This window comes from Rhinoderma darwinii, chromosome 1 (genome assembly GCF_050947455.1).
Source record: "Rhinoderma darwinii isolate aRhiDar2 chromosome 1, aRhiDar2.hap1, whole genome shotgun sequence".
NCBI classification, from domain to species: Eukaryota; Metazoa; Chordata; class Amphibia; order Anura; family Rhinodermatidae; genus Rhinoderma; species Rhinoderma darwinii.
The window spans coordinates 502,455,953-502,474,696 of NC_134687.1; the positions used below are offsets into that span (position 1 = coordinate 502,455,953).

At 41.1% G+C, this 18,744-nt stretch overlaps 1 protein-coding gene across 1 annotated transcript in view; it reads right to left on the minus strand.

Annotated features, from left to right (window-relative positions):
• GRAMD2B (GRAM domain containing 2B) overlaps positions 1 to 18,744 on the minus strand; it is a 177,221-nt gene that overhangs the window by 158,120 nt on the left and 357 nt on the right. The gene's annotated exons all lie outside the window — the stretch shown is intronic.

Consider the following 18,744-nt stretch of genomic DNA (forward strand, 5'->3'; position numbering starts at 1 on the left):
GCTCCATACAGACCCTGGCTTACCGACTACTCTTCTGCTTTTCGTTTTGTACCTCGCACACTCCTGGCTTGACTCGGCTCGTTCACCACTCTGGTTGCTCACGGTGTTGCCGTGGGCAACGGCCCCTTTTTCTTGCTTGTGTTCCTTTGTATGTTTGTCGTGCACTTACTGAGCGCAGGGACCGCCGCCCAGTTGTACCCCGTCGCCTAGGGCGGGTCGTTGCAAGTAGGCAGGGACAGAGTGGCGGGTAGATTAGGGCTCACTTGTCCGTCTCCCTACCCCCTGCCATTACACTTATTCTTGATATGCTCCTCTGTAAATTACAGTATGCATCAATTATTTATTTTTTGTATGGATTTTTGTACATATTTGTATATATTGTTCTGATATTACCCATGTTGTGACAATTTGATCTGTTTATAACACTCATAGTAATCAATACTGCATATTGCATTTGTATGATCATATATAATACATATAATACAAATATATAATACATATATACAAATATATAATATATTGAATATGTTTATAGACACAGTGTTATGTTTCCAGTCTACTATATTTTGATTCATTAATTTTGTAGTGCCTGATGAAGGTCAATGATATGACCGAAATGTTGTACTGATACTGGCAAAACTATTAATATTAAAATCAACCTTTGGATAGCTACTACTGGTGTGCATAGTACCTTTCTTTATATTGTACGGGTTGGGGCCCTACGCATGCACCCATATGAAAACCTATTGCGGCCTGAAAACCTTCAAATCCAAAGGACCTCTAACTTTGTTCCTTTTTTTTTAAGATACCTGTTCAGTTCTGAAGTGGCTTTGAAGGGCCTATGTATTAGAAACCTACATAAAATACCCTATTTTATAAACTAGACCCCTCAAAGTATTTAAAACAGCATTTAGAAAGTTTAGGCATTTCACAGGAATTAAAGCAAAGTGGAGGTGAAATTTGCAAATTTAATTTTTCTTGCAGAAATTTAATTTTATTCCATTTTTTTTTCTGTAACACAGAAGGTTTTACCAGAGAAACACTACTAAATATGTATTGTCTGGATTCTGCAGTTTTTAGAAATGTCCCACATGTGGCTCTAGTGTGCTCGTGGACTAAAACACAGGCCTCAGAAGCAAAGAAACACCTAGTGCATTTTGAGGCCTCTGTTTTTGTTTTTATTAGAAAAGATTTTAGGCAGCATGCCAGGTTTGAAGAGGTGTTGTGGTGCCAAAACAGTAGGAATCCCCAAAAAGTGACCCCATTTTGGAAACTACACCCCTCAAGGAATTAATTTATGGTTGTTGTGACCATTTCCACCCCACAGTTTTTTCACAGCCTGTATTTGAATTGCAGTAGTAAAAAGAAAATAAGTCAGCACTTCTGCAATAAATAGTCCTACGGACGTTTGGCAGGTCACTGCCAAGGTAGCATACACACTGTACCGTTGTGTGTCAAGGGAGGTGCTGGCTCAGCAAGAAAAGTTCATTTGTAACACAATGAATGAAGAAGGAAATAGAGCCGCACTCACCGTATTCGACGTTTTCAAAATGTTTTATTGCTCAAAAAGTGAAGTGGGGGAGAGACCGAGTACACAGATTACAGGCAACAGCTGTTTACGTAGACACGCATTTTGCTCAGGCAGAAGGCTTGAGAAAGCGTGTCTACGCGAAATAGCTGTTGCTTGTAATGCGGCTCTATTTCCTTCTTCATTCATTGTGTATTTGAGTTGCGCTGTGAAATTAAAAAAATTAACTTTTTTCCAATAAGATGTCATTTTTTAACAAAATTTCTTATTTTCACAGGGAACAAAATACCCCATTTTGTTGCCCAATTTCTCCTGAATGCAGCAATATCCCATTTGTGATGATAAATTGCTGTTTTGGCCATCGGGTGGGCTCAGAAGAGAAGGAGCGCGTTGTATTCTTTGGAGTGCAGATTTTGCTGGATTGGTTTTCGGGTGCCATGTCGCATTTGCAGAGCCCCAGAGGTAACAGAGCAATGGAAACCCACCAGAAGTGACCATATTTTGAAAACTACACCCCTCAAGGAATTAATTTATGGTTGTTGTTACCATTTTGACCCCACAGTTTTTTCACAGAACGTATTTGAATTTGGCTGTGAAATTAAAAAAATGATATTTTTTCCAAGAAGATGTAATTTTTTAACAACATTTCTTATTTTCACAGGGAACAAAATACCCCATTTTGTTGCCAAATTTACCCAAAGTGCGGGAATACCCCATTTGTGGTGATAAACTGCCGTTTGGGCCCATGGGAGGACTCAGAAGGGAAGGACCACCATTTGGCCTACTGGAGCTTTTCTGGTGCTAAGTCATGGATGCAGAACCCCTGAGGTACCAGTACAGTTGAAACCCCCGAGAAGTGACCCCATTTTAAGAACTACACCCCTTAAGGCATTCATCTAGAGGTGTAGTGAGCATTTTGACCCCACAGTTATTGTGTAAAAGGTCCTGTAGGTCCTATTGGATGGCTTTTTCAGAAGCCCCATGTTCAAGAGCAGTCCCGAGAACTTGCCCAAGTCTAATGCGTCTACAGGAGTCCACCTGTGGGATTGGGCATAAAATGATGTGGGTGTAACGACGGGGGTAGGGAAACGGACAAGTGAGCCCTAATCTATCCGCCACACTGTCCCTGCCTACTTGCAACGACCCGCCCTAGGCGACGGGGTACAACTGGGCGGCGGTCCCTATGCTCAGTAAGTGCACGAGACAAACATACAAGGGAATACAAAGCAAAGGGAAAGGGGCAGTTGCCCACGGCAACACCGTGAGCAACCAGAGTGGTGAACGAGCCAAGTCAAACCAGGAGAGCACGAGGTACCAAACGCAGAGCAGGAGAGTAGTCAGAAAGCCAGGGTCAGTATGGAGCAGGATCAAATAGATAGGAGCTGTAGCTGGGCCAGGAAACCACACGAGAAGAATCACAAGCAAAGGAGGAACAGGAAAGGCAGGTATAAATAGACAGAGGGCGGGAGCTAGCTCCGTCTGGCCAGGCTGCGATAGGCTCTCCCACTCCTAAGCCTGCCATCCTGAGTGGTGGAAGATGGAGTCAGTCTCAGATACGTAGATTCAGGTGCAGACTGATTACCTATGGGAGTTAACCCCGAAGCTGTGCCTGGCAGATCCTTTACAGTGGGGTTCTTGGTTATATACTGATCGGCATATAAATTTGTCTGGGACACCATAAGCTCTATAACCTCATCAGTGAAAAAGAACTTGAAAAATTCCATCTCACTGAGCCCTGCCGTGTTAAATTTTATCCCTGGGCTGCCCATGTACTCAGGGATTTGGGGTTCATAATTGTCTGGTGTGGGCGTCCAAATGGGATCACTTCGCTCGGGGGTATCAATTGTTGCGGGGTCAATTCTCTCAGGGATTTCAACTATGGTGGTGGTCCCGGGGCGTCTCCAAGTGGACTTCCCTGACACTAAAACTAACTAGAGCGAGGGTTCCTAACACTAAACCTAACTAGATTTTATGTGCACTTCTCTAACGCTACACCTAACTACGGCGACGATTCCCTGACACTAAACCTATCTAGACTATTCCAAGCTTCCCTGACAGTAAACCGAACTATGGTGACTGGTGCCTGACACTAAACCTAAGTAGATTTTATGTGAACTTCCCTGACGCTAAATCTAACTACGGTGATGGATCTCTAACGCTAAACCTAACTACGGTGACGGATTCCTGACGCTAAGTTCCCTGACGCTATACCTAACTAAGCTTTTTTACGGTTCCCTACCACTAACTAACCCCAATACTAAACTAACCAGTTAAATTGTCAAAATTGGCTAAACTAACTTTTTTTATTTCTTTTTTTAACATTTTATATATTTTTTGCTTTATATATTTTATATAGAATAAAAAGGAAAAAACAATCACCAGGGACTAAGAAATTTGGTCCTGAAGACTGAGAAGTGGTCATTGGTAGGAGATCACTGACCAGAAACGTGGGGGGAGGGACACAATGAGGAAGGGAACAGGAGTGGGTAGTGGATGTGGAGATGGGAAGCTTTTTTCACTTCTCTCTTTTCTCTCTCTGCTCACAACCGCTCTGAAAGCCTCGCTAACTCCAACAGAGATGTTCAGGGCGGTTGTAGCAGGAACTGATGTCAGAGAGAGGAAGTGAAGACAGCGATCACCGCTATTGGTCAGTTAGTCACTGACTAGCCAATAGCAGCGATCGCCGAGGCGGACCATCACGACTGGTCCCGACACATTGAGCTGTGATAGCCTGCTGTCAGAAATAGCAGCTATCACAGCTCTTGAAAGCGCCCGGCGCGAGCGCCGCTGTATTAAATGCAGGACGTACTATTAGGTCATGGAGCGCGAACGATAAAATTACTATGACCTAATAGTACGTCCAGGAGCGGGAAGGGGTTAAATCTATGCTCCATCCCCAGCTTCTGTATGTCCTGATAATTTAGTCCAATATGGTTGAATTACACAATTTTTAAAACAATAGATACAATCTATAGGGATATAATATGGAAGGGTCGCAATGCAAGAATACGTTTGAATATCCTGCAAAGAAATAAAGAGGAGGGGAGCCTTTCCATCCCAAATGCTCAGATGTATTTTTTGTCAGGTCAAATGTCTCAGTGGTGGGGTTGGGGATTAAATAATTCAGGGGATATCCCTGGAAAATTGGTAGGTTATTATGGAACTGGGAACCCGGTTATGGTAATATTAGAATCCAATTCAAAAGTCTTTTCCTGTAAATGCCCTACTGGGATGATGCTACAGAAGGTATGGCACAAAGTAAAGTAAGTACTGGCTATAGGGGATCATACTGAAATATCGTACCTATGAAGAAATCCTAAATTAGGGGAATGTTATAAATTAAAGAATTTTCAAAACTGGGAAAAAAGGGGAATATATTTGTTGCACAGGTGATGGAAGGGGGAAAAATAAAGACCTTTCAGACCCTGTGTCAGGAATTTGGAATTAGAGGGACATGGTATTTCCAGTATTTACAGCTGTCATCGGCCATTAAAGCACAAAATATAACAGAGTTGAAAAGCGGGAACTCTCTGAAAGAGCGGTTTCTAAACTCTAAAATTTAGAGTTGACGAATGAAATAGGTGTGAATTGGGGACCCCTGTTAGGTAAATGGGAGAACGATGTAGGGGAAATAATGGGTGTACAATGGGTAAACATATGCGAGGTGGCTCCTTTGTTGTCCATATTCCCTTCCCAAAGGGCTTCCCAACTTTTTATTTTTCATAGAGCTCATTACACACCAATTACACAAAAAAAATGGGATATAGAGAAACGGATAGATGTCCAAGATGTAAGGGCTCGCAGGGTGATCTGATTCATCTGGTGTGGAATTGTCCAAGGTTAAGAAGATACTGGGATAGGGTTCAAGAGGTTTTGAATGAAATTTCTATTGCTGAGATAGACTGTAACCCAATTATATGTATACTTGGGTGTAACCTTGGGATAGCTCTGGACAATCCCCAAAAACGATCACTCGGCTGTAGTCTATACATTGCAAGAAAATTTATATTGAGAAATTGAATCTCTAATGAAGGAATGAGGCAGTCCGAAGGTATATCCACCTTGAGGGAGTTTCATGTAAAACTATGAAGGCAATTAAAGCATTTTCTCAGCGATGGGGAAGTTGGTGCAATGAGGTATCCCCACATGTTAAAGAGTTGTTTAGTTTACAGTAAGCTATTACATTTTTTTTTGTTTCTTGCTCTCTGTTTTACTCTTGTTGGGGTTGGGTTAGGGGGAAATTGCTAATTGTATCTTGATTTATTGTGTGTATAATGTAAACATACATTTGGAAATTGTTACATTTTGTATTGTAATAATTCTAATAAAGTAAAAAAAAAAAAGAATAACCCGAAATTCCAAGAGGGCAGCTCTCACCACACATTTGTCACTCTGCATAGTAATGGTATCACCTCTGTATCTGCCTTGTTACATCCTACACAGCACACAATACTTTCCCTCTCAGACTTTCAGATTAAGTTCCCACATATATCCCATCCCATTTTTAACTATGTGCAGGCACAGTTACACGCAAACTGTCATGGATCAGATCTCCCCTAATGAATGAACATCCCCATTTCGAAAAGTAATACTTGAGCCTGAATCTCAGTCTGACCGGATACCAAGAGGCTATAAATTGCTCCACCTCTCCATAGATTATAACACAACAAACCTAGGTCTGGCTAAGTGGGCCGCGGTTGACCTTTCCTTAACTCCTTCCGTTAACTTACTAGCTACTACTAATGCTTATAAGTTCTTACCTTCAGCGAGGTACATTGAAATGTGGCTCAAGGGGATTCACAGGGCATACCTGACCGCTCAGAGGGGACACAGAATGGGTATATACACGTCCGCTAGCTGTTTTAAATGTGGACAGTCGGAAGCTAACCTGTACCACTGCCTGTGGATCTGTCCACAGATTCAGGGATTTTGGGAAAGGGTTAGAGAGTTTACAATGACTAATATGACTGGTCCTTTCCCTTTGAACCCTTCATAGGCAATTTTGGGACGCATACAGGTGGACACACGGGAGCACACCAAACAGGAGATTCGTATACTGCACATGATTGCAGCAGCGGGAAGGAAAGCAATCTTGCAGGTTTGGAATCACCCACAGTCACCGACTCTACGTATCATCTTGGATAAGATATCCTTTATAATGAAATGGACTGGGTGGAGGCAACACATCATAAGGAAAAAATGGTTCAGAAATGTTTTCAGATATGGGGGGATTTTATGACATTGCTGCCGCAACATGTCAAAGATAAGCTACACACATGTTTTCAACCGACAATGTGGTATCAGGAACAAATACTACTTGGGGAAACCCCGCTGTGATAATACAGAAAGCACACCAGAGGACTTGGAGGGAGACACTTACTGGGAATAGATTGGAGACAAATGACATGGATTGCTTGTTTGGGATTAAGGGGATCAACATTTTTGATTGAGAGAGGCGGCAGGCTAATATGTTTTGATTTTTGTTTGTTTCCTTAATGTTGGTAGATATCCACTTCAGCACTTTTCACACTCATTCGAATGTATGAATATAGCTGTAAATCTATGAGAATGTGGGATTTTGCCAGAGGAAGTGACAGCCATGCTGAGAACTATTTGATGTTATGAGGTTTGCGATAATGGATTTGCCAACCCACATTTAGCGGATAGCTATACATCAAACCGCTTAGTTTATTATGAGATATAACTCGTCAACTGACAAGCAAGTTGCGATCCTAATTTCATATGTTTAGATCCACAACCGCATGGCTGGTGCTCCAATGCGCTTTATTATGACATCTTAAATACATGTAGCTTGGAACCCCTTCAGGACTGAGCGTGTTTTGGCCTTGTGGATGCAGCCGATTTTTTCAAATCTGACATGTGTCACTTTATGTGGTAATAACTTGGGAATTCTTTTACCTATCCAAGCGATTCTAGGAATGTTTTCTCATGACATATGTTAGATGAAAAATTTGATCAATAAGTTCAGTATTTGTTTGTGAAAAACACCAAAATTTAGAGAAAATTTGCAAAAATTCGAATTTTTCTAAATTTAGATGTATCTGCTTGTAAAACAGATATCAATACAACACAAAATAGTTACTAATTAACATTTCCCATATGTCTACTTTACGTTGGCATCGTATTTTGAACATCCTTTTTTTCTTTTAGGACGTTACAAGGCTTAGAACTTTAGCAGCAATTTCTCACATTTTCAAGAACATTTCCAAAACCTATTTTAATAGGTACCAGTTCAATTCTGAAGTGGATTTGAGGGCCTTATATATTAGAAACCCCCATAAGTCACCCAATTTTAAAAACTGCACCCTTTAAAGTTTTCAAAACAGCATTTAGAAAGTTTCACAGGAATTAAAGCAAAGTAGAGGGGACATTTACAAATTTCTTTTTTTTTTGGTCAGAAAATCCATTTTAATCCATTTTTTTCTGTAACACAAAAGGTTTTACCAGAGAAACGCAGCTCAATATTTATTGCCCAGATTCCTCCGTTTTTAGAACTATCCCACATGTGGCCCTAGTGTGCTAACGGACTGAAGCACAGGCCTCAGAAGCAAATGAGCACCTAGAGGATTTTGGGGCCTCCTTTTTATTAGAATAGAATATATTTAAGGCACCATGTCAGGTTTGAAGAGGTCTTCTGGTGCCAAAATGTTCAACGTTTGGGATATTTTTTTTTATAACCCAACCCTGATCTGTACTTCTCCACAACTTCGTCTCTGACCTGTTTGGAGAGCTCCTTGGTTCTCATGTTGCTTGCTTTGTGGTGTTGCGGAATCAGGGATCTTTCAGATCAAGTGACACTTTGGACCTTATTCAGCTAATTATGTGACTTCTGAAGTTAATTGGCTCTACCAGACCTTATTTACGGGTTTCATAGCAAATAGGTGAATACATATGCATTCACAACTTTTCAGTTTTTTTTCATTTATTTTTTTAAATAAGGTATTAATTTCATTGGACTATTTTGTCAGGTTACTTACATAAAATCAAATTTAAAATCCATTTTAATTCCAGTTTGTAATGGAACAAAAGAGGAAAAACACTGGGAGGTGCATATTTTCTCAAGGTACAGTATGTCACTAGACCTTTTTCATAATGAAGTAAGCAATTTTCTAGCTTGAATATAAATGTAGCAAACACTTGCCTGGGCATAATATTACTGTAGTTCTTGTGGGTTTTCAACCTTGGGATATAAACATGTACCGTACCAGATTTATATCTTGGCATCCTGTAGACAGAAAGTAAATGGGAGGGGACCTCCAGCTCACCTTAGGGCAGAAGAATTTCAAATGCCTGTTGCGCACGGATCCTCGTGTCGGCACACGTTGGTGAAATTGTAGCAGAGAAGTGGTTGAGATCCAGCGCAAAAAATGGAAGTTGTTCAAAGATATGTTAAAATGGAATCTAGTTCCAATTTTATTGGATAAATAAACATAAAAACAGGGAGTCTTATTCCCCCAGCGGGTAAGGTGGATGTAGATGGAAGAAAAATGAATGCGTAGCCTACGCGTTTCAGACGATAGCCTCGTCCTTAGTCATGGCTGAGAATGAAAGGTTTGACAGCTGGGGTTGGGGCTATATCCGGTTCTAAACAGGTGAAATTGATTGCGGCTCAAAGCGAAAACCGAGTGGAACGCTAAAATTGTGATTGGACTGATATTACTGTTTGTCAAATATCAAATTTTAAGCCTAAGAATACTGTGGAATAATTTACCACTTTGGAATCACTATATGGCAGGTAAGTAATTTATTTATATGTCTATTATCGACAGGTTGGTAACCATGGATGCGCAAGTACCCCGGCACGCGACAGCTCTTGCCGACGCGATCTGCACAAGGTAAATAATTAATTTATTTGTATACTTGTACGTGGTTTGGTATCAGTTCCAGTCGCAAGAAGGAAATTAATCCTAATAATAAGTAATGATATTTTATTATCTTTAAACCGGAGGTAACTCCTATTGAAAACCCCAGCATGTCAGAAATATTGTATAGGAGTGAAAAAATAATGTGAATACTAAATGAAGAGAAATGATTAAAATGGGTAAAAAGTGACAAACATTGATGTATATCTAAATGCCTGTAGTGGGCTGCTGATCATGTGTGCAACTGATCGCTTAACAGAATAACTGTATGTACATGTTTGTGTACAGCACGAGAACTTGGTCATAAATGATGTTGTTATGTTGTTTTTTGAACTGTACAGTGAACGAAAGTATAGAATAATGTGTTATAGACATAGCAGTTATAATAGATAAATTGATATGGAAATGCCAAAGAAGAAAAAGGAGAATATGACACTAATCGGACAAATTTTTTAGAGACAATTTATCATGGATATGAGGAGGGAAAACATATCTTCACTATATTTAACGAGGTATTATTTATTCTATATTTATTATAAATAATGGATTGTCCATATTACGAACTGAACCTGGTTATTGATTGTAGACTAGTTTTAGACTTACAATTAGGATTTTATTTTATTTTGTAATATATTTCTTTAGAGCCTGATGATAAATGTATATACCCAACACAATACGTGTATTTTAATTATTGTAAAAAAGCAATTTTAATAGTGAAACATGAGTTCTTTTCTTAAGTTCAACCCATGAGGGTGTCTCGTTTTGAGACGAAAAATCCAAAAGGCTTCCCTTCCCAAGGTCTTATGCTTCAAATTACCTCCCCGTTTAGGTGAATTTACCTTTTCAATGGCATAACATTTCAGGGAATCAGTATCTCTATTGTGATATTTTATAAAATGTTTAGCTGCATTCGATGTATTTAAAATATTGGGATTCCTAATATATCCTAGATGTTCCAGAAATCTTTGTTTAAACTTACGATTGGTGCAGCCAATATATTTTAAATTGCATGCCGTACATTCAAGAATATAGATCACTGATTCACTATTGCAATTGATGTAGTTTTTAATGGGGAAACTATAGGTGTCTGAAGAGTCGCAAAAGTTTTTTTTGGGGGAGGCATAAGTACAAGTTTTACATGGATGTGTGCCGCATCTAAAAAATCCATTTTGTTCTAACCACGTACTTGTGCGTGTGTCTGGTCGCAGCATGGATGGGGCTAGAGCATTGCCTATGGTAGAAGCTTTGCGGGCAACTATATTACAGCCTTTTTTCAGGATCTCATCTAACGTTGGGTCCTCCTTGAGGATTGATATATGATTCAGAATAATATGTTTTATTGCCGTGAATTGGTTGCTGTACTGGAGGATGATAACTGGTTTATTGATATCTGTTGTTGTATGTTTATTAGTATTAGTGAGCATGTCTTCTCTACTTTTTTTAGATACAATTTCAGAGGCTCTCTTTAATGTCCAGTTAGGGTATCTTCTATTGTGTAGTCTTTGGCAAATAATGTTTTGTTCCGCCTTAAAATTACCTTCCGTGTTACAATTTCGTCTGGCCCTATGCATTTCACCAACAGGAATAGAGGTGATCGTTTGCTTGGGGTGATTACTTTTTGCGTGGAGAATGGTGTTCCCCGAAATGAGCTTACGGTGTGTCTTAGTACAGATAATTTCACCTGCAGTCCCTTTCAATTCTAAATCCAGAAAGATTGTGTTGTTGGAATGAAACGTATGGGTGAATTTAAGATTGGCAATATTAGAATTGAGGTAACTTATGAAATAAGAAATATCTGAAGTTGGACCTTTCCAGATGAATAGCAGATCGTCTATAAAACGACCATACCAATGTATATGTGTATTGAAAATATTGTTGTCCGAAAAAATATAGAGTTCTTCCCACCATGCCATTACCAGGTTGGCCATGGATGGTGAGAATTTTGCCCCCATTGAGACACCCTTGAGTTGGAGGTAAAATTTTTGATTGAATAAAAAATAATTGTGTTGCATCAGGAAAAGTGAGACATCTAGAATGAACAGTTGGAGCTCTTGACTATAGGAACTATGTTTGAGTAAATGATGCTCCAATGCTTTGTGTGCCACCGTGTGTGGTATATTGGTGTATAATGAAATGACATCACAATTCAACCAAACATATTCTTGGGACCAGGACTCTTTTTCAAAGGATCTGAGAACATCCTGCGTGTCTTTGAGAAAACCCGGAGTGTTCTTTGCAAGAGGCTGTAATAGAGAGTCCAACCATTCGGAAAATCTTTCAAGGAGTGATCCTATCCCAGATACAATGGGTCTCATCGGTGGAGGGTTCAGGTTCTTGTGTACCTTCGGTAGAGCGTGTAAGATGGGTATAGTTGGACATTCAACGTCAATATACACGGACTGTTTCACAGTGAGGAGACCTTTGTTTAGACCTTCTTGGATTAATTTCTTTATTTTTGTTTGGAAGTTCTTAGTAGGATTGTGGTCTAGAACTTTATAGGTATTTGTGTCTGATAACATATTTGACACTTCGGTTATGTATGTTTCTCTGTTCATTACCACAATACTTCCTCCTTTATCTGATTTTTTAATGATTAGGTCATTATTATTTTCAAGAGACTTCAATGCTATAGATAGTTCTTTGGATAAATTCTTTGGATGTTTCAGCACTTTTGTGGAATCTGTAAGGAGTTGAAGATCCCTTTCTATAGCCGTTTGAAATCTATCCATCGATTCTGTTCTTGATTCTAGTGGATAGAATTTGGGGTTGCTAGTTTTCATTGCTGTAGAAAGATGTGTCCCCTGTGTCAGTGTTTCCGAACTTAAACTTTCTAGATCAGTGAGTGTTTTTAATTCATCAAATAGGAATAGCCCGGGGTTCTGGACTTCAGTGGATATTTCCCCTGTAATGAAATGTTGAGGATCTTGTTCTTGCTCCTTAGTATTCATAAAATGCTTCTTGTTGGTAAGGTCTCTGACAAATTTATTAATATCCAAGAGTGTAATAAAAGGATCGAAGTTCCGTGCAGGAGAAAAATTTAATCCAAGTGAGAGCACATTTTCTTGGGCCGGGGTCAGTATGGTGGATGACAGGTTGATAATACTGAGTTGCGGTGTTACATCCTCTGGTGCCTCAAACGTCGACCTTGATCCTGCTCCGAATACTTTGTGCTTTCTCCCCCCTCTTCTGCCCCGTTTTTTGAGGCTTTGGGTTGGTTTTTGTCCGGATTGTATAGGACTGTTGATCTGTGATTGGAACCCTCACTATCCGAAGTTTCTCCAGATTCAAACTCCGTGGAGCTAAAGCTGACTCTGGAAGTATTGATGCCTCTGTTTCTTCCAAAGTTCAGTTTTTTAAGGATGGATTTGGATTTGAATGAATTGGGTGTTCTGTCTTCTTTAATCCATGAATATATCTCGTTGTTAGCATAGTCTCTTGAGTCTCTGAGGAATTTTCTCTTTTTGACTTCCGCCAGTGATTGGTTGACTTTGTTAATGTACTGGAAAGTACGAGCTTCAAGAGTTGCAAAATCAGGTGAGCTGGAGGCTGCATGGATTTGTGTCTCTACTTTTTGTATGTCAATTTCTAGGCTTGTGAGCTTAATTTCTTCCTCCTTCGTAATGAGTTCCATAAGTTTGAGGGAACAAATGGTTAATGTTTGGTTCCAATTGGTGAAAAACTCATCTGAATATTTAAAGGAGGGATTTTTCTTTATCCGCAGACCTCTGGGAATCATGTTTTTGGACAAATAATTCTTTAAAGTTGTTAAATCCCACCACACCTTTGCTTCCTGAATTTTGAGTTTTTCAGCTTGGTGGAAGAGATTTTTAAAGCTGTGGTCGTTTTCTCCTGGATTTTCAATATTTCCAAAAACCTGAGCAGCCAAGTCCGCTCTATTAAGTTGAGCTTCATGTGGCATTATCCGATGCATGTTATTATAATATGTCAGCGATACAAATCAATGTTGTGTCACAAATGTAAAAACACACAATTTTTCAGACCAGGTAATGATAAGTCTTCTGTAGCAAAAACTCTGCTCTTGCAGGTAAATGCTACTACATCCACCTCCCGAATCCAGACGACACTTATATACAGGAGTGTCTACGTACAAAAAAGCCCTGGTTTGCGGGCAGACAAAAAGTGAGCACGTGAGGTTACAGCCGATGTTCAAGATAGAAAGTAAATGGGAGGGGACCTCCAGCTCACCTTAGGGCAGAAGAATTTCAAATGCCTGTTGTGCACGGATCCTCGTGTCGGCACATGTTGGTGAAATTGTAGCAGAGAAGTGGTTGAGATCCAGCGCAAAAAATGGAAGTTGTTCAAAGATATGTTAAAATGGAATCTAGTTCCAATTTTATTGGATAAATAAACATAAAAACAGGGAGTCTTATTCCCCCAGCGGGTAAGGTGGATGTAGATGGAAGAAAAATGAATGCGTAGCCTACGCGTTTCAGACGATAGCCTCGTCCTTAGCCATGGCTGAGAATGAAAGGTTTGACAGCTGGGGTTGGGGCTATATCCGGTTCTAAACAGGTGAAATTGATTGCGGCTCAAAGCGAAATTGTCTGGCGAAATTGTCTGGCACCTTAAGGTACTTTTACACGGACTGACCTGAACCGTGTAAACGAGCGCCGATAAACGAGACAGCTCATTGATCGGCGCTCGTTAGCTCCTTTCTCAAGGAGCTAGTATGGGGACGAGCGCTCGTTACTTAGATCGCTCGTCCCCATACATTATTATCATGTCGGCAGCGCATCGGGACTTCATCCATCACATTATTTTTGTTCTTTATTTTTATTTTTCCACCCTAAAAGATTTCAGTTTGTTTTTCAATGGAATTGCACAGATTATGGGTCACATTAAAGGTGGAAAAATTTCTCAAATGATTAATCTTGTACTGACTTTGTAACATGACAAAAACCTGACATTTTAACAGGGGTGTGTAGACTCTTTATATCAACTGTATATATATATATATATAGTCAGTCAAACCACTCAGAAAGACCACCTTATTCAGACCAGATTTCTTTTGACAGATTTTCAGATCGATCATATATTATGCATACTGGACATCTTCTTTGAGAGGACCACCCCCCTAAAATACAATTTTTCAATGCACTTTTGGGTGGTTATTTCAAAGATGTTTCACTGTATATGCCCCAGGAAGTAGCTGTTAGGGCACGGCCAGAAGTGGCGGAGTTTTTCCGCTGCAAATGTTGATGCAGATTTGGGCATTTACGCAACGAATCTGCACCAGCATTTGCATATTTGACAGGTAATTCAGACGTTGCAGAAAAAACAGCGGCCTTGCCACAGATTTCAGTTTTTGCATTGCAAAGGCTGAAATCCGCAGTGAAATTCCGCTTCTTCTCAGCAACAGTCAGTGAATGCTGCGGAGGGAAAATTCCGCACCACAGCCTATGGTCCGCAGCGGAGTTTTCCGCAACGTCTGGACTAACTTGCCTAAAAATGTATTGAAACAACTGTAAAAAACGGCCGCTGGAGAATTCCACTACTGACTGTCCGCAGCGGAATTCCACAGCAATTCCGCCACGTCTAGCCGTGCCCTTAAGGCTGAAACCCATGGTCGGGTCCATGTGCGCTGCTTGCATTGTTATGAAAAAGCGCTGTTATTATTCATGTTTGTGAGTATAATTAAAACTCCCTTGTTTTAAATGTTCCTCTGAAGCTGAATTTAAACTATGTTTGCGTCATTTTAAACTTTGTTTCAGTGAGAGGCTACAGTGTGGAGCGGAAGCATTCAGGGAGACTCGGTTGTTTTTGTATCTGAATGGAGCAAACAGTGGAAGGAGGTTTGGCCTGAAAAACATTTCTCTGCACTGCTAGAGTAAGATCACTTACACCTTTACTACAAGCTGGAGTTGAAGGGAAGGTGAATAGTTTTGCAGTGTATTAGTGAAGTGTGAGCGGAGTACCTCTTTTGCTTTTGATATTGTTTGGACATTTTTTGGACCTCATTTTTGTGGTGTCCTATAGTTTGTTGCATCATATTATAGTCATGTATATACAGTCAAACCTCTCCAAAAGACCACCTCTTTGAGAAGATTATCCCCTTATCTGGACCAGACTTCTTGTGACAGATTTTCAGTTTCACCATATATTATGCAAACATCATCTTTGAGAAGATCACCCTACTAAAAGACCACTTTTCGATGAAATTTCGGATGGTAGTCCCAAAGAGTTTTCAGTGCATACAGTCAATCCTCTCCAAAAGACCACATCTTTGAGAAGATCACCCCTCATCCATACCAGATCTCTTGTGATAGGTTGTTAGCACCACTATATATTATGCATACTGGACATCTTCTTTGAGAAGACCACCCCCCTAAAAGACCACTTTTTAATGAAATTTTGGGAGGTTGTTTCAAAGAAGTTTAACTGCATTCATATATATATATATATATATATATATATATATGTAATGATGGGGGTAGGGAAACGGACAAGTGAGCCCTAATCTACCCGCCACTCTGTCCCTGCCTACTTGCAATGACCCGCCCTAGGCGACAGGGGGAAAACTGGGCGGCGGTCCCTACGCTCAGTAAGTGAACGAGACAAACAGACAAGGGTAACAAAGCTAAGGGAAAAGGGGCAGTTGCCCACGGCAACACCGTGAGCAACAAGAGTGGTGAACGAGCCGAGTCAAACCAGGAGTGTACGAGGTACCAAACGCAGAGCAGGAGAGTAGTCAGTAAGCCAGGGTCAGTATGGAGCAGGATCAAATACCCCCCCTTTTATGAGGGGCCACCGGACCCTTTCTAAGTGGACCTGGTTTATTGGGGAAACGGAGGTGGAACTTCCTGACCAATACCCCAGCGTGAACATCCCGGGCGGGTACCCAAGTCCTCTCCTCATCTTTCCCTTCTGAGCCCTGCTATGTGCCCAGGTAGCTGATAACAGCCACATTGAGGGTATTGCCATACCCGTGAGAACCCACATTACAGTTTATGGGGTGTATGTCTCCGGTCAAAATGCTCACTACACCTCTAGATGAATGCCTTAAGGGGTGTCGTTTTTAAAACGGGGTCACTTCTTGGGGGTTTCAACTGTACTGGTACCTCAGGGGCTTCTGCATACATGACTTTGCACCAGAAAATCCCCAGTAGGCCAAATGGTGGTCCTTTCCTTCTGAGCCCTCCCATGGCCCCAAATGGCAGTTTAACACCAGAATCTAATGATGGGGGTAGGGAAACGGACAAGTGAGCCCTAATCTACCCGCCACTCTGTCCCTGCCTACTTGCAACGACCCGCCCTAGGCGACGGGGTACAACTGGGCGGCGGTCCCTACGCTCAGTAAGTGAACGAGACAAACAGACAAGGGTAACAAAGCTAAGGGAAGAGGGGCAGTTGCCCACGGCAACACCATGAGCAACAAGAGTGGTGAACGAGCCGAGTCAAACCAGGAGTGTACGAGGTACCAAACGCAGAACAGGAGAGTAGTCAGTAAGCCAGGGTCAGTATGGAGCAGGATCAAATAGTCAGAAGCTGTAGCTGGGCCAGGAAACCACACGAGAAGAATCACAAGCAAGGAGGAACAGGAAAGGCAGGTATAAATAGACAGAGGGCGGAAGCTAGCTCTGTCTGGCCAGGCTGCGATAGGCTCTCCCACTCCTAAGCCTGCCAGCCTGAGTGGTGGAAGCTGGAGTCAGTCTCAGAGACATAGACTCAGGTGCAGACTGATTGCCTATGGGCATATCCACAGAAGTTGTGCCTGGCAGATCCTTTACAGTACCCCCCCTTTTATGAGGGGCCACCGGACCCTTTCTAAGTGGACCTGGTTTATTGGGGAAACGGAGGTGGAACTTCCTGACCAATACCCCAGCGTGAACATCCCGGGCGGGTACCCAAGTCCTCTCCTCATCTTTCCCTTCTGAGCCCTGCTATGTGCCCAGGCAGCTGATAACAGCCACATTGAGGGTATTGCCATACCCGTGAGAACCCACATTACAGTTTATGGGGTGTATGTCTCCGGTCAAAATGCTCACTACACCTCTAGATGAATGCCTTAAGGGGTGTCGTTTTTAAAACGGGGTCACTTCTTGGGGGTTTCAACTGTACTGGTACCTCAGGGGCTTCTGCATACATGACTTTGCACCAGAAAATCCCCAGTAGGCCAAATGGTGGTCCTTTCCTTCTGAGCCCTCCCATGGCCCCAAATGGCAGTTTAACACCAGAATCTAATGATGGGGGTAGGGAAACGGACAAGTGAGCCCTAATCTACCCGCCACTCTGTCCCTGCCTACTTGCAACGACCCGCCCTAGGCGACGGGGTACAACTGGGCGGCGGTCCCTACACTCAGTAAGTGAACGAGACAAACAGACAAGGGTAACAAAGCTAAGGGAAAAGGGGCAGTTGCCCACGGCAACACCGTGAGCAACAAGAGTGGTGAACGAGCCGAGTCAAACCAGGAGTGTACGAGGTACCAAACGCAGAGCAGGAGAGTAGTCAGTAAGCCAGGGTCAGTATGGAGCAGGATCAAATATTCAGAAGCTGTAGCTGGGCCAGGAAACCACACGAGAAGAATCACAAGCAAGGAGGAACAGGAAAGGCAGGTATAAATAGACAGAGGGCGGAAGCTAGCTCCGTCTGGCCAGGCTGCGATAGGCTCTCCCACTCCTAAGCCTGCCAGCCTGAGTGGTGGAAGCTGGAGTCAGTCTCAAAGACATAGACTCAGGTGCAGACTGATTGCCTATGGGCGTATCCACAGAAGTTGTGCCTGGCAGATCCTTTACAATATATATATATATATATATATATATATATATATATATATATATATATATATATATATATATATAAATATATATATATATGTGTATATATATATATATATATATATATGCTATTTATATATACAACACTGTATATCGAGTAGCATATGATGTGCTAAATATAATAATTTACTGACTACATTGAGGCCTGCATGTTCAGTCTTTCAGACCAGCCTAAGTACCCGTGATTAATATTGTTATGATAAAAGGCATGAGTAAAGGATCACATTAGCATACTAGCATATATGATCTACTAATATAGTACAATGTTTAAAAAGTTAAAGGACCTGTCAATTTATATTTGTGTCTAAGTATATGATTTACACCATTCTGCCATCAGGTCACTGCACTTGCTGCAAAGCTAATATGTCACAACAGCTATTTTTAGAATAATGAATAAAAGATCAACATAAGCCAAACATTAGAAAACACAACTGACTTATTCAAGTAACAACACAGTCTATAATATGAGCACTTCATTACGAAAACCAAATTTATTCTGATATTTAGTATTACATAATGTATTTACTGTTTTTTTGT